We start from the raw sequence: 13,151 nt of genomic DNA, 5'->3' as shown, positions 1-13,151 counted from the left end.
AGATGTTCGGCTCATGCTGAGGCAATGGATACAGTCTCCAAAGGAATGAGCAGATGGATGCTGCTGCCAAGCAGGCAGCCTGACACCCCAAACTTCTGGTCCCATTGGGTCCCCAGCAAAACCGGATAGAGACAATATGGGGACAGGTACGCCAGGCCTGGGTATGGCACTGAAATCACAGGGGAGGCCCCTGCTGAACAGCACAAACTATGGCCTCAAATAGGGTTCTCCCTCAATACTCAAACCGAAATGTGGGTGGCCCCTGCTGGACTGCTTTGTGTTCATTCTTTGCTGCTGCCTATTTCAGTTGATTATGAGCATAATTGTACACACTTGGGCAAGGAGGGAATGGTTAATACTTGTTACAAACATGGAGGCACACAGATGTTCAGAATGCAGTGAGGAAAAGAGCTGAAGCGTGTTTAAATTGTAAACAAACAAGATGCATGCTCTAAGAGGGATGCCCTGTGTTTGTTTGTTAACCACCTCCTTACCTGGTCGGCCTTTTTACTTGTCTATAACTTGCTTTTATGGAATCACCTCGCGTATTGTTATGAATATCATCTAGTAAGAGTAGATGTATTTAGGAGATGAATCAAAACCATCTCAATGACTGAAACAGCTGACACTGTAGTAGTGGACAAGTGGGAAATATTTGCATCAGTTAACCAAAACTCTTCAAAGTTTACAGTCACGGGTACGCCAAGCCTAAGAATTAGGGCCGGGGGATATTGGAGCCAAGATGGAAAGGCCCGTTCCTAGTCCTGCTGGTAACCCATTCAGCAGTCACGGTCAAGGGGAGGCCGCATGGACACACAGGNTCGTTCTGCCTTTCACTACACTCTTCCTTATCTTTTTTTCACTAACTATGTTTGATTGGGACACAATGGATAGCCTGATAACCTGTAGTAAATGGGAATTACAGTCTAATACTTTTCTTTACATGACATACCTTTATGCAGAAAAGGACAATCGCTCTAGCTGCTGGGTTTGTGCCCATATTCCCATCCATTCCAAGGGAGGTATCGCCCGAGATCCATACCTTTTAATGAATCTGACACTGCTGAATGGGGGCTGCATCAGGGTCGTTCTGCTGCTGTCACAACTTTTCACACCCCCTGGTTTTCTTAAGTTGGTGGGCGTCCAAACACTTCCAGAGATAACCCTGGTGATTAGCGGATATAAGATGGACACATTTAAATGTTGGATCCCGCCTCAAAACAATCAGCCTGTACATCCCCCTCCCCGTTCCTCACCAATCTCTTGGCCACGACTCCACCTCTAGGAATATTTGCGTCAAGAACAAGCGTCCCTCAGGATGGCAGGCTGGTTTCAGTAAGTGTCTGCACTCCTTGCTCATTACTTCAACTTGTGGACAGGAGCATATCTAACCTCAGGGTTCCCAACAAGACCGCCATCAATTCCTCATTTCCCACGTTTTGGACTGGAGCCCAATGCAATAATCTGTTGCCCTTCAAGGGCACTGATTTCTTTTGTGGTCATATGGCCTACCCCTGGCTGCCTACCTCCTGGACTGGCAGCTGGTATTTAGGTTATGATGTCTCTTTCCTTTAACACTCCCACACTTTGCCTTTTGAGAATTCGAAACCACACATCAAGAGAGCGCTCACAACTTTTCAGCACCTTTTCTCTACCTTCTCCCCTCCCTATGCTACCCTCCACCTTGAGACATAGAGATGTACAGCATGGAAACAGACCCTTCGGTCCAACCCGTCCATGCCGACCAGATATCCCAACCCAATCTAGTCCCACCTGCCAGCACCCGGCCCATATCCCTCCAAACCCTTCCTATTCAAATACCCATCCAAATGCCTCTTAAATGTTGTAATTGTACCAGCCTCCATCACATCCTCTGGCAGCTCATTCCATACATGTACCACCTTATGCGTGAAAAAGTTGCCCCTTAGGTCTCTTTTATATCTTTCCCCTCTCATCCTAAACCTATGCCCTCTAGTTCTGGACTCCCTGATCCCAGGGAAAAGACTTTGTTTATTTATCCTCTCCCTGCCCTTCATAATTTTGTAAACCTCTATAAGGTGGTTGAGGTTCGGCGAATTGTTACCACTCTGGAAGAGATTGTCCTCCAGGGTCTTGTGCTTCTCATTGCTGGTTTTGTTCTGCGAGCACTTACCATTATTTTCCTGAAACAGTGCTGTGCCCATTTCAGCTGTCTTCTGATGCTGAATATCCCAGCATCTTTCCAACTTGTGCTGCTTCCCTTTTCTGACATTCCCCCACCAATGGATGGTTTCACTGACTCGGACTCTCTCGATCCTGGTGACCCTGACTATGACAGTTACCGAGGCGACTCTAAACCCCCACCACCAATACACACCATTGGGTCCGCTACATCCCTCCTTTTGCCAGTTCCTCTGAACTGCCCTCCTGATTTGGTGAAAAGGAAGGAAGGAATTGTGGGAGAATTATTACATTCTGGTCAGCCATTTTGTCACAGATTAAAAACCTAGAACCATTTTCAAGCTCAGCTTAGTGCCTGCTTGCTCAAGCTTGTTTCCAGGCTAAGATTGTCTTTTCCAGGCTCATCAGAGACAGTCAGCCTTGCAGCTGTACTGCTACCTGTTAAACACATTCTTTCCTTGCATGGGAATATTCTTCTCTTTGCAAGGACCTATTATATACTTATCAGCTACTAACCAACACTGCCTAGACACTAAATCACTGGGCAAAGTGACTTAGTTTGCTCATTGTTAAATTATTGTAACCTATATAATCATACAACTCTCTCTTTCTCGTCAGAGTGACTTGTGACCATTAGGTTGACTTGGCTCTCCCTGTGAGCTCCTGAATGAACAGTCAATAACCCAAGGTTTTTGTGTCATGATTACATATCTAAATTGGACTACTACAAGCAAGTCACCCACAGCATAATCTACTTCCATCCCCAGCATGGATCAAGGGGCTACCCTTTTTTGCCAGACAAGTAAATGTGTCAAGCTCAGGAAACAAAGCCTGTCAAACATTAATAGACATAAATCTAGACCAACCTTTTCCAGAGTCTGTCCCTTCCCCTCAATTGACTTTCTTTTTCCCTCAGCTCCTACAAACCAACAGCTGAACCCAAGGAAGAGAAAAGGAATGGAAATGGGGGTGAGAAAAAAAAGAGTGCCGTCCTCACAGATGTTAAACAGAGGAAGGAAGCTGCAGTCTGGGGTGAAGCTCAATCTTCTTTCAGAGAGAGAGAGAGGAGCAACACCAACTTCAGCAGCTCGTGATCCAACTTCCGCATTCAGACAATAGGGGGGCTCTGATTGGCAGGAGGACCAGTCTCCTTCCGGTCATCCAGGGATTCCCAAAGGTTGGTCTCCACGTCCATCAGAACGATGAGGGGTGGGGCCCCACACATCTCACACATGCGCACCATGAACACTGCTCACGGCCGATAGAGCGGTTTCTTGATCGCCTGGGATTGTGGGGGCTACATCGGCCATTACAGAGATTAAATCAAGAGTCCCACATGCCTTGTTAATCGTCCTTTTCCATGTGTTGGTAACGTACACGTCGTGAACCAATCTTTAATCGATTTTAAATTGATACACTGAGTGAAACGCTACAGGTGTTCAGCTCTAAACTCTATTTCCAGTTCAGTGTCAGCACATCGCTCTTTATCTGTCCCCAAATAAGGACTGAATCAAAGCCCGACATCTCTCCCACCTGAACGTCGATTTTTTTTTTAAACTTGCAGGTTCCAACCCTCTGTTTCAACCATTTATTAAAAGTTATTCGTGGTGCATGGGCATCTCTGGCTGGCCAGCATTTATTTCCCCTTGAGAAGGTGGTGGTGACCTGCCTTCTTCAACTGCTGTGGTCCACATGCTATACGGTGACCTACAATGCCCTTATGGAGGGAATTCCAGGATTTAGCTCCAGCGACACGAAAGGAACAGCAAGTTGCTTCCAAGTCAAGATGGTGAGTGGCTTGGAGGGGTACTTGCAAGAGGTTCTGTTCCCAAGTATCTGTTGTCCTAGTCCTTCTAAATGGAAGTGGTTTGTGGTGTGGAAGGTATTTTCTAAGTATCTTTGGTGAATTTCTGTGGTGCATCTTGTAGGTCGGATACACCACTGCTTCTCAACAGTGGGGCAGAGGGAGTGGATGTATGTGGAGATGGTTCCAATCAAGTGGGCGACTTTGTACTGGATGGTATCAAGCTGTTTGAATGCTGTTGAAGCTGCACCCATTCAAGCTGGTGGGAGAGTATTCCATTACACTGCTGACTTGTGCCTTGTAGAAGATGGACAGGTTTTGGGGAGTCAGGATGTGAGTTACTTGCCGCAGTATTCCTGACCTGATTAGATTACCTACCATTATGGAAACAGGCCCTTCAGCCCAACAAATCCACACCAATCCTCCGAAGAGCAACCCACCCACACACATTCCCCTACCCTGTATTTACCCCTGATGACTACACCCAACACTATGGGCAATTTAGCATGGCCAATTCACCTAACCTGCACATCTTTGGACTGTGGGAGGAAACCGGGGCACCAGGAGGAAACCCACACATACACGGGGAGAATGTGCAAACTCCACATAGACAGTTACCCGAGGCAGCAATTGAACCTGGGCCCCTGGTGCTATGAGGCAGCAGTGCTAACCACTGAGCCACCTGTAACCCGTTCTTGTTGTCCTTGTGGCTGTGGTTAGTCTCGTTGAGTTTCTGGTCAATGGTAAACCCCAAGGATGTTGATAGTGGGGTGTTTAGTGACAGTAACATTATTGAATATCACGGGGCAGTGGTCAGATTATCTCTTTTGGGGATGAGTCATTGTTTGGCATTGGCATGGCATAAATGTTACTTCCCACTCGTCAGCCCATTGGATATTGTTAAGATCTTGTTGCATTTCAAACTGAAGTTTGTGAGGAGATGTGAATGGTGCTGAACACTGTGCAATTATTGGCGAATATTTCCACCTCTGACCTTATGATGGATGAAGGTCATTGATGAAGATGGTTGAGCCTCGGACACTACCGTATGAATTCCTGCGGAGACGTCCTGGAGCTGAGATGACTGACCTCCAACAACCATAGCAATTTTTCTATGTGCCTGGTATGGCTTAACAATTAAGACACACAAACAATATTTCAAAACTAATTGAAGGAATACATACAAGACACCCCTCTTTTCGAGTCTCCAGTGCAAGCTTTTCTGTTCTAGAAACAATCTGATAAGTGTTGACTTTCATCAACCTTTTTGATCTTTGCCACTCACTGCGTCCCCTGTCCATTCCCCCCACCACCCACAGCTCCCCTTGTGCATTCTCTCTCCATCCCCAGCATCTTGTCCATTCTCCCTCTATACTCCGACCACCCTGTTCATTCTCTCTCACGCAACCCTCTGCACCCCTGTTGTTTTTCTCCCCACCTCTGCGCCCCCTCTGCTCCTTTCCAATCCTCCTACCCACCCTGTGCCCCCATCTATTCTTTCTCATCACACCCTCTATCCCATGTCCATTCTTCCAACCCCCCACCACCCATTCTCTCTTTCTCCCTCCCACCCCAACCCCACCATCTGCCACCCCCGCCCATTCTCTCTCCCCTGCTGTGGGAAAAACACTAGGCTTAGAGTCAGAATTGGGGTTCAATGACAGAGTTTATTGGATAATGAAATACTGGAGCTCTGGGGAGAGAAAGACACCAACAACACAGTGTCAGCTGCGGGTCTTCTCTCGACCCGGAACACATGTCAAGAAACGTTTATGCATCTTGTGATACAATCGATCAGTGATGAGATTATTGTCTTTGTAACATAGAGTCATAGATATGTACAGCATGGAAACAGACCCTTCGGTCCAACCCATCCATGCCGACCATCACCCTAAACCTATGCCCTCTAGTTCTGGACTCCCCGACCCCAGGGAAAAGACTTTGTCTATTTATCCTATCCATGCCCCTCATATGATTTGCTTATGGTAATCATTGCAGAATCGTTGATAGTTTCGATACAGTCTTTGTCAGTTCCAGCATAGCCCCTGTTAATTTCCGCACAGTCTTTTCAGTTTCAGAGCAGACATTGTCCATTTCAATGTCTGCATGGAAATCCATTGTTGTAGTAATGGGCGCTAATTGCTCTTTCTGAGAAGGAGGATTCCTGCAGCCCTGGCTATTAGCATTTCGTATTGAGTCTGTATCAAGCTGTTAGCATTTCTATAAGAGGTGTTAGCTGGACCCAGACACTTCGGCGGGCAGTGTTCATTACTCATATGTATTCTCTCCCCCACTCGCCTTAAACTAATCAACTGGGTTGTGAGTCGATTGTGCTGGCATTCTGGTGGGCCCAGGCAGTGTCTGTATCAGCTCTTCTGTTTCCCTCCCTATTGTGATCCGGGAGCCTTTTTGTGTGTCAAGTTGGCCAACGGATGTCTCAGCGGCTATCTTGTGTATCCGTGTGCCTAGTGTCACCCTGTCCCGTGCCAGCTCCCACTTCTCCCTCTGCCCATTGTCTCTATCAAGCCCACTCATTCTCTCTCTCTCTCTCTGTACCACCCTCTGTACCCCCCAATCTCTCTCTACCCCCCACCCTCCGCCCTGTTAGGAATGAAGGCCTCCTGCCCGAAACATCGATTTTCCTGCACCTCCGTTGCTGCCTGGCCTGCTGTGCATTTCCAGGTGAACTCTAATCTTGACTGTAAAGGGGTGAATGGCCTAGTCCTAGTCTTGTGAAGTAAATTCTGACTATCTAGAAATAATCACAGAGCACAGAAACATACCCTTCGGTCCACGCCGACCAGATATCCTGAATTAATCTAGTGACCCATTTACCAGCATTTGGCCCCTTATCCCTCTGAATCTTTCCAATTCATATTCCCATGCAGGTGCATTTTAAACATTATCATTGTACTAGCCTCCACCACTTCCTCTGGCAGCTCATTCCATAGACGCACCGCCCTCTGTGTAAAAAGGTTGCCCCTCAGAAATCTTTCCCCTCTCACCCTAAACCTCTGCCGTCCAGTTCTGGACTCGCGCCCCTACCCTGGGGAAAAGACGCATAAAGGTTGAGCAGCCAAAGCATTAGCTTTGATTGCAAAAGCATTAAAATATCGTATCACAGGGAAAAACAAACTGTGGCTCTACCCCTTTTTTTCCCTATTGGCATTTGAACTCTGAAAACACCAGCGCCCGCAGTGAGCGGACTGCGCATGTTTTCCGGTGTCAACAAAACTGTGGGCATGCTCATCGCTTTCCGGAAAAACGTCATGTGACTTTCCTTTGGCCCAATAGGGAACTACGGAGGACCGGAAGGAGACTGGTCCTCCTGCTAATCAGAGCCAGCCCATTGTCTGGATGCGGAAGTTGGACCATGAGTTTCTGAAGCTGCTACTCCTGCTCCTCTCTTTCTGAACCAACATTGAGCTTCACCCGGACTGCACAATCTTTCCTCTGTCTAAGATCTGTGAGTACAGCACTCTCTTTTCTCGCCCCCTTTCCCATTTCTTTTTCATTCTGGGGTTCAATTGTTGACTTGCAGCAACTGAAAGGAAAGGGAGTGAATCCGGGAGGGAACAGACTCTGGAAACGTGGTCCAGGTCTGTGTCTCAATTGGCAAAATAGACAGGCAGGAGGCTGGAAGAACACAGCGAACCAGACAGCATCAGGAGGTGGAGAAGTCGATGTTTCAGGTGTAACCCTTCTTCAGGACTGGGGATGGGTGCCGGGGCCGGGGGCTAAAGTGGGAATAGATGAAGACAGGGAGAGGGTATGACCTGATTATTCAATGGGAGGAAGAAATCGGGTTGGTGGCAGGAAGGAGTGGAAATGTAGGGCAAGGGGCTGAGAAGGGAGTCATGGGATGGAAAGGGAGGCTATTTAAAATTGGAGAACTCGATGTAGAGTTCTGCAGGCCATAGGCTGCTCGGGCGGAAGATGAGGTGTTGTTTCCCCAATTTGTGGTTTGGTTCTTTGTGGCAATAGAGGAAGCCTAAAATGTTCTTGTCAGAAAGGGAATGGGAAGGGGAATTAAAATGGGTGGTGACTGGGAGGTCTGGTTGGCCTCTGTGGACCTGGCTGCGATGACCGGCGAACTATTCCGCAAGTTTACGCTCTGTATCCCCGATGTAGAGAAGACCACAATTGACAAACACACAGCAAATGCAGTACCACATTGTGAAGTAATAGCCATTGCTGTGAAAAAAGCAGAAAGGAGGTGTATTGTTTAAATGGTGATATATTGGGATGTGGAGAAAGTGAGAACTGCAGATGCTGGAGATCAGAGTCAAAGTATGGCACTGGAAAACACAGTAGGTCAGGCAGCATCCAAGGAGCAGGAGAGTTGATGTTTCGGGCACGATCCCTTCATCAAGAATGATGTATGGCTGTACAAATGATCAATGTCCTCCTACACCAGTCACTGCCAGTTGTCAGACAGGAGCAGCAAGCAATCAGCAAGGCAAGTGGTATATAGCAACAGGAATAGAGTTCAGAAGTAGGGATATCTTCCTGCAGTTAGGGAATCATTGAATATTATTCAAGGCTGAGTACATCTGATTTTGGAACAACAAAAAAGTGGATGTTAATGGGGGAAGGCAAGAAAATAATTTTAAGACAAATATAGAACAGTTACAGAGCCATACAGCACAGAAACAGACCCTTCAGTCCAAATAGTCCATGCCAACTATATTCACAAACTAAACTAGTCCCACCTGCCTATGTTTGACCCATATCCGTCCGAACCTTCCTTATTCATGTATTTATTCAAATGGTTTTTAAATGTTGTTACTGTACCTGCATTCACCACTTCCTCTAGACATTCATTCCACACACAAACCATTCTGTGTAAAAAAGGTGCCCCTCCTGCCTTTTTAAAATCTTTCTCCTCTCACCTTCAAATTTACTGCCTAATCTTGAAACCCCCACCCTAGGGAAAGGATACCCAGCGGTCACCTCATCTATCCCCCTCATGATTTTATAAACCTCTGTAAGGTCACCTCTCAACCTCATGTGGTCCAGTGAGCAAGTCCCAGCCTATTCAGCTTGATGTCGGCAGATTCACAACCAATCTGTTGAAAGTTGGTGCAGGCTTGAAAGACCAAATGGCGTACTGCTGCTTCCAATTCTCTCACGCTGTGTCCAGGACAGCAAGAGAACATAAGACATCGGAGCAGAAATTAGGCCATCCAAAGTCTGCTCTGCTATTCAATCATGGCGATAGGTTTCTCAACCACATTCTCCCACTATGTCTCTATAACCCTTCATCATCTTGATATTCAAGAACGTCTCTATCTCAGTCTTTAATATCCTCAGTGACCTGGTCTCCACAGCCTTCTGTGGCAGGCTCTGCTATTCAATAATGGCTGATAGGTTTCTCAACCACATTCTCACACTTTGTCTCTATAACCCTCCATCATCTTGATACTCAAGAACATCTCTATCAGTCTTAAATATCCTCAGTGACCTGGCCTCCACAACCTTCTGTGGCAATGAATTCCACAGATTCACCATTCTCTGGCTGAAGAAGTTTCTCCTTACCTCCATTATAAAAGGTCTTCCCTTTACTCTCAGGCTGTACCCACTGGTTCTAGTCCCTCCAACCAATGGAAACATCTTCCCAACTTCCACTCTGTCCAGGCCATTCAGTATTCTTTATGTTTCAATTAGAACCCCCCTTAGTGTGGGCCTGTTAATCAGCATAACCAGACCATTCAGGATAACGTATGGCAGGGATTAAGTTGAGATGGAAATGTGTTGCTGGAAAAGCACAGCAGGTCAGGCAGCATCTAGGGAACAGGAGAATCGACATTTCGGGCATTAGCTGATGGGCCAAGGAGTGACAGTTTACTTGAGAGAAATGTGTGGTTTGTATCTTGGACAAGTAATCCAGGCAGGACTGACACAGTTAAGGGGAGTGTTGCAGAACAAAGAGACCTTGGAGTGCAGGTTCATAGTTCCTTGAAAGTGGAGTCACCAGTAGACAGGATAGTGAAGAAGTTGTTTGGTATGCTTTCCTTTATTGGTCAGAGTAGAGAGTACAGGAATTGGGAGGTCATGTTGTGGCTGTATAGGCCATTGGTTAGTCCACGTTTGCAAGACTGCATTCATTTCTGGTCTCCCTGTTATAAGAAAGATTAGATTAGATTAGATCACTTACAGTGTGGAAACAGGCCTTCGGCCCAACAAGTCCACACCGACCTACCGAAGCACAACCCATCCAGACCCATTCCCCTACATTCACACCGTCACCTAACACTACGGGCAACTTAGCATGGCCAATTCACTGAACCTGCACATTTTTGGACTGTGGGAGGAAACCGGAGAACCCGATTGTGAACATTTGAAAGGGGTCAGAAAAGATTTACGAGGCTGCTGTCAGAGTTGGAGGGTTCAGGCTACAGGCTCAATAGGCTGGGGATATTTTGCCTCGAGCTCTGGAGGCGGAGGGGTGACCTTATAGACATTCATCAGAGGCATGGATAGAGTGAATACCCAAGGTCTTTTCCCCAAGGTAGGAGAGTCCAAAACTAGAAGGCATATGTTTGAGGTGAGGGGAAACTTTAAAAGGCATCTGAATTGGTACATGAATAGGAAGGGTTTAGAGGGATATAGGCCACATGCAGGCAAATTGGATTGGATTAATTTAGGATATCTGTTTGGCTGGACAAGTTGGACCAAAGGGTCTGTTTCCGTTCTGTATGACTCTAATCTCCTTCGGTGAAAGCAGAAGTGTGATTGTGAAGGCTGGAGTTTCGGAGCAGCTTTCAAAGATGTTTTGCCCTTAATGGGAGCAGAAGAAGTTGCAGTGAAATCTTGCATTTGTGAGACAGCAACTGAGTGAATGAGTACATCCGAGGTTTTGGTGGAAAGTGGGATTTCATTGCACTGTAGGATGAAGCCCTACCCTATCCAGTCATTTCTGCTGGTGAATGAAACCAGGCCTCAATATTAGGAGGAGTAGATTTAGGACAGAGATGAGGAGGAATTGCGTTTCCTGGAGAGTAGTGAATCTATGGAATTTTCTGCCGAAGGAAGCAGTAGAGGCAGCTTCATTAAGTATATTTAAGACACAGTTGGATGGGGTTTTGCAATGGTAGGGGAATAAAGTGTAGTTGGGACAATGCAGGGAGGAGGAGCTGAGACAATGGATAGATCAGCCATGATCTTAATGAATGGCTGAGCAGGCTAGACGGGACAAATGGGCCTACTCCTGCTTCTATTACTATTTCCCATGGCTAACCCACCGAACCTGCACATCCCTGGACACTATGGGCAATTTAGCATGGCCAATCCAAATCAAGGCCAGTGAGCAATGTAGTGATGTGGAAAATGAACATCAGAGAATGACAGAAAGGGACAAGGAGAGCAAATATTTCAGCAATCAAAACTGGATTCTAAGGATCACAAAAATTGAAACTAAAAACGGTGTCTGAATGTGTGCTGCACTGTAACAAAAGTGAATGAATTGACTGCACACATTGAAGAGAATAATTATGATTTCAGACTCCTTACAGAGACATGGCTTCAGGATGACAAGGATTGGATCCTGAATATCAAGGGGGTAGTCAAATAGGAAGCTAGGTAAAGGTAGAGGGTTGGTGCTGCTAATCAAGGCACTGATCACAGGGTCAGCTGGTGTCAGCTCGGATTTCAGGTCCTGATTTCTCTGTCCTGTGCTGATCTCCCTGTTCCCATGGAGTAAGATGTCGGTCTGTTCTCAGTTCTGTGGGATTTCTGCTGAAGCTTTGCCCCCCCCCCCCCTTATACCTTCTGGAACAATTATGCATTCAGTCAATCAAATCCCAACCCACAATCTCCCAGCCTGTCAAACATCCAGACACAGTGTAATCATAGCAGGGAATCAAACAAGAAAAACGAAACCAAATTTGAAAGAAATAGGTGCTCATGCTTAATGTTTGTTCATTAGGAAGTAAACCAGAAATGGGGGTCTCCCAGGATTCTTATAGTGCCCAACCTGAGGACTACTCTCTCCCTTACGTCTAACTATTAGTACCCAGCTATGATTTACAACAATATTTACACCAACAGAAGTGAGGCATCTGTTCTCAAATAGATATAAAGACATTCAGGATGGAAATAGACATTTTCTCTCTCTCATGCACACACAAACATAAGTCCATGGGAGTGAATGTATATTTTTGCACAACTGAGCTGAAGTGTCACTTTTTGTTATAAAGCCTTAAGTTATCTCAAGAAGGTGCCTTACAGGAAGTTCAAGATTTACATATTAATGATGCCTGCAACCCATTCGAAAAGATGAAAGATTTAACAATCCAGGTTTGTTCAATATATCATTTCAATGGCAGGTCATTATAATGTTTTTCTATAAATTCTGTGTCTTATTCTCCATAACCACCTAATGAAGGAGCAGCGCTCCAAATTCTAGTGCTTCCAAATAAACCTGTTGGACCATAACCTGGTGTTGTGATTTTTAACTTTGTCCAGGTTAGGGGGTGATTTGTTACGCTAAATTACCCATAGTGCCCAGGGATGTTCAGGTTAGGTGTATTAGTCAGGGGCTAAATGTAGAGCACTAGAGGTAGGGGAATGGGTGTGGGTGGGTTACCCTTGAGAGGATCGGTGTGGCCTTGTTGGGCCGAGTGGCCTGCTTCCACGCTGTGGGGATTCTCTGGAGGGAAGGGAATTTCTGCAAACTGTGCAAGGCAGCGCAGGTGCAGTGTTGGGTCCCACTGCTGGCTGAGCCCTGGATCTCACCCCTCCCCTTTCTCTCGCCCCTTCTCCCGTACCCTACCCCACCCCAACCCATTGATGGCGTCACAACACAGAAGTGGCCCTGTCAGTTTCAGGGTGTAGCTCCTTCCCTCTGGGAAACTCCTCCTCCTGTGTGTGAGAGAGAGGGGAGGTGGGAAATCTATTCACTTGTAGCAACTGGAGTGAATCCAGGGAGGGAGCAGACTCTGTAAACTCAGGTATGTGTCTTAATTACCCGGGTGAGGAGGGACAGAAGGATGGGGTAGGGCTGTTTTCCCCATCGCGCCAGAGTCTGATAGGTGACATTATGGACTTTTATAAAATGATGAGGGGCATGGATAGGGGAAGTAGACAAGGCTTTTTCTTTGGGATGGGGAAGTCCAGAATTCAAGGGTAATAGGTTTCAGGTGAGGGCGGAGGAGATGTAAAAGAGATCTCAGGGGCAGCTTTTTCA

General features: G+C 46.5%; 2 long non-coding RNA genes across 2 annotated transcripts in view; one reads left to right on the top strand and one right to left on the bottom strand.

Annotated features, from left to right (window-relative positions):
• Window positions 1-3,227, bottom strand: part of LOC122548089 — a 10,129-nt gene extending 6,902 nt beyond the window's left edge. The window contains exons 1-2 of the long non-coding RNA XR_006311168.1: window positions 3,027-3,227; window positions 953-1,165 (exon numbers count right to left, since the gene is read on the bottom strand). This is a non-coding gene — a long non-coding RNA (uncharacterized LOC122548089). The remainder of the gene's footprint in view (window positions 1-952; window positions 1,166-3,026) is intronic.
• Window positions 3,228-12,222: 8,995 nt separating this feature from the next.
• The window catches only part of LOC122548090, a 3,154-nt gene continuing 2,225 nt past the window's right edge, over window positions 12,223-13,151 (top strand). Inside the window, exon 1 of the long non-coding RNA XR_006311169.1 lies at window positions 12,223-12,262. This is a non-coding gene — a long non-coding RNA (uncharacterized LOC122548090). The remainder of the gene's footprint in view (window positions 12,263-13,151) is intronic.

The sequence above is a fragment of the Chiloscyllium plagiosum genome, unplaced genomic scaffold (genome assembly GCF_004010195.1).
Source record: "Chiloscyllium plagiosum isolate BGI_BamShark_2017 unplaced genomic scaffold, ASM401019v2 scaf_6589, whole genome shotgun sequence".
Classification (NCBI taxonomy): domain Eukaryota; kingdom Metazoa; phylum Chordata; class Chondrichthyes; order Orectolobiformes; family Hemiscylliidae; genus Chiloscyllium; species Chiloscyllium plagiosum.
The sequence above is the reverse complement of the archived record's forward strand: the minus strand, read 5'-3'. Positions and strand labels throughout refer to the sequence as shown.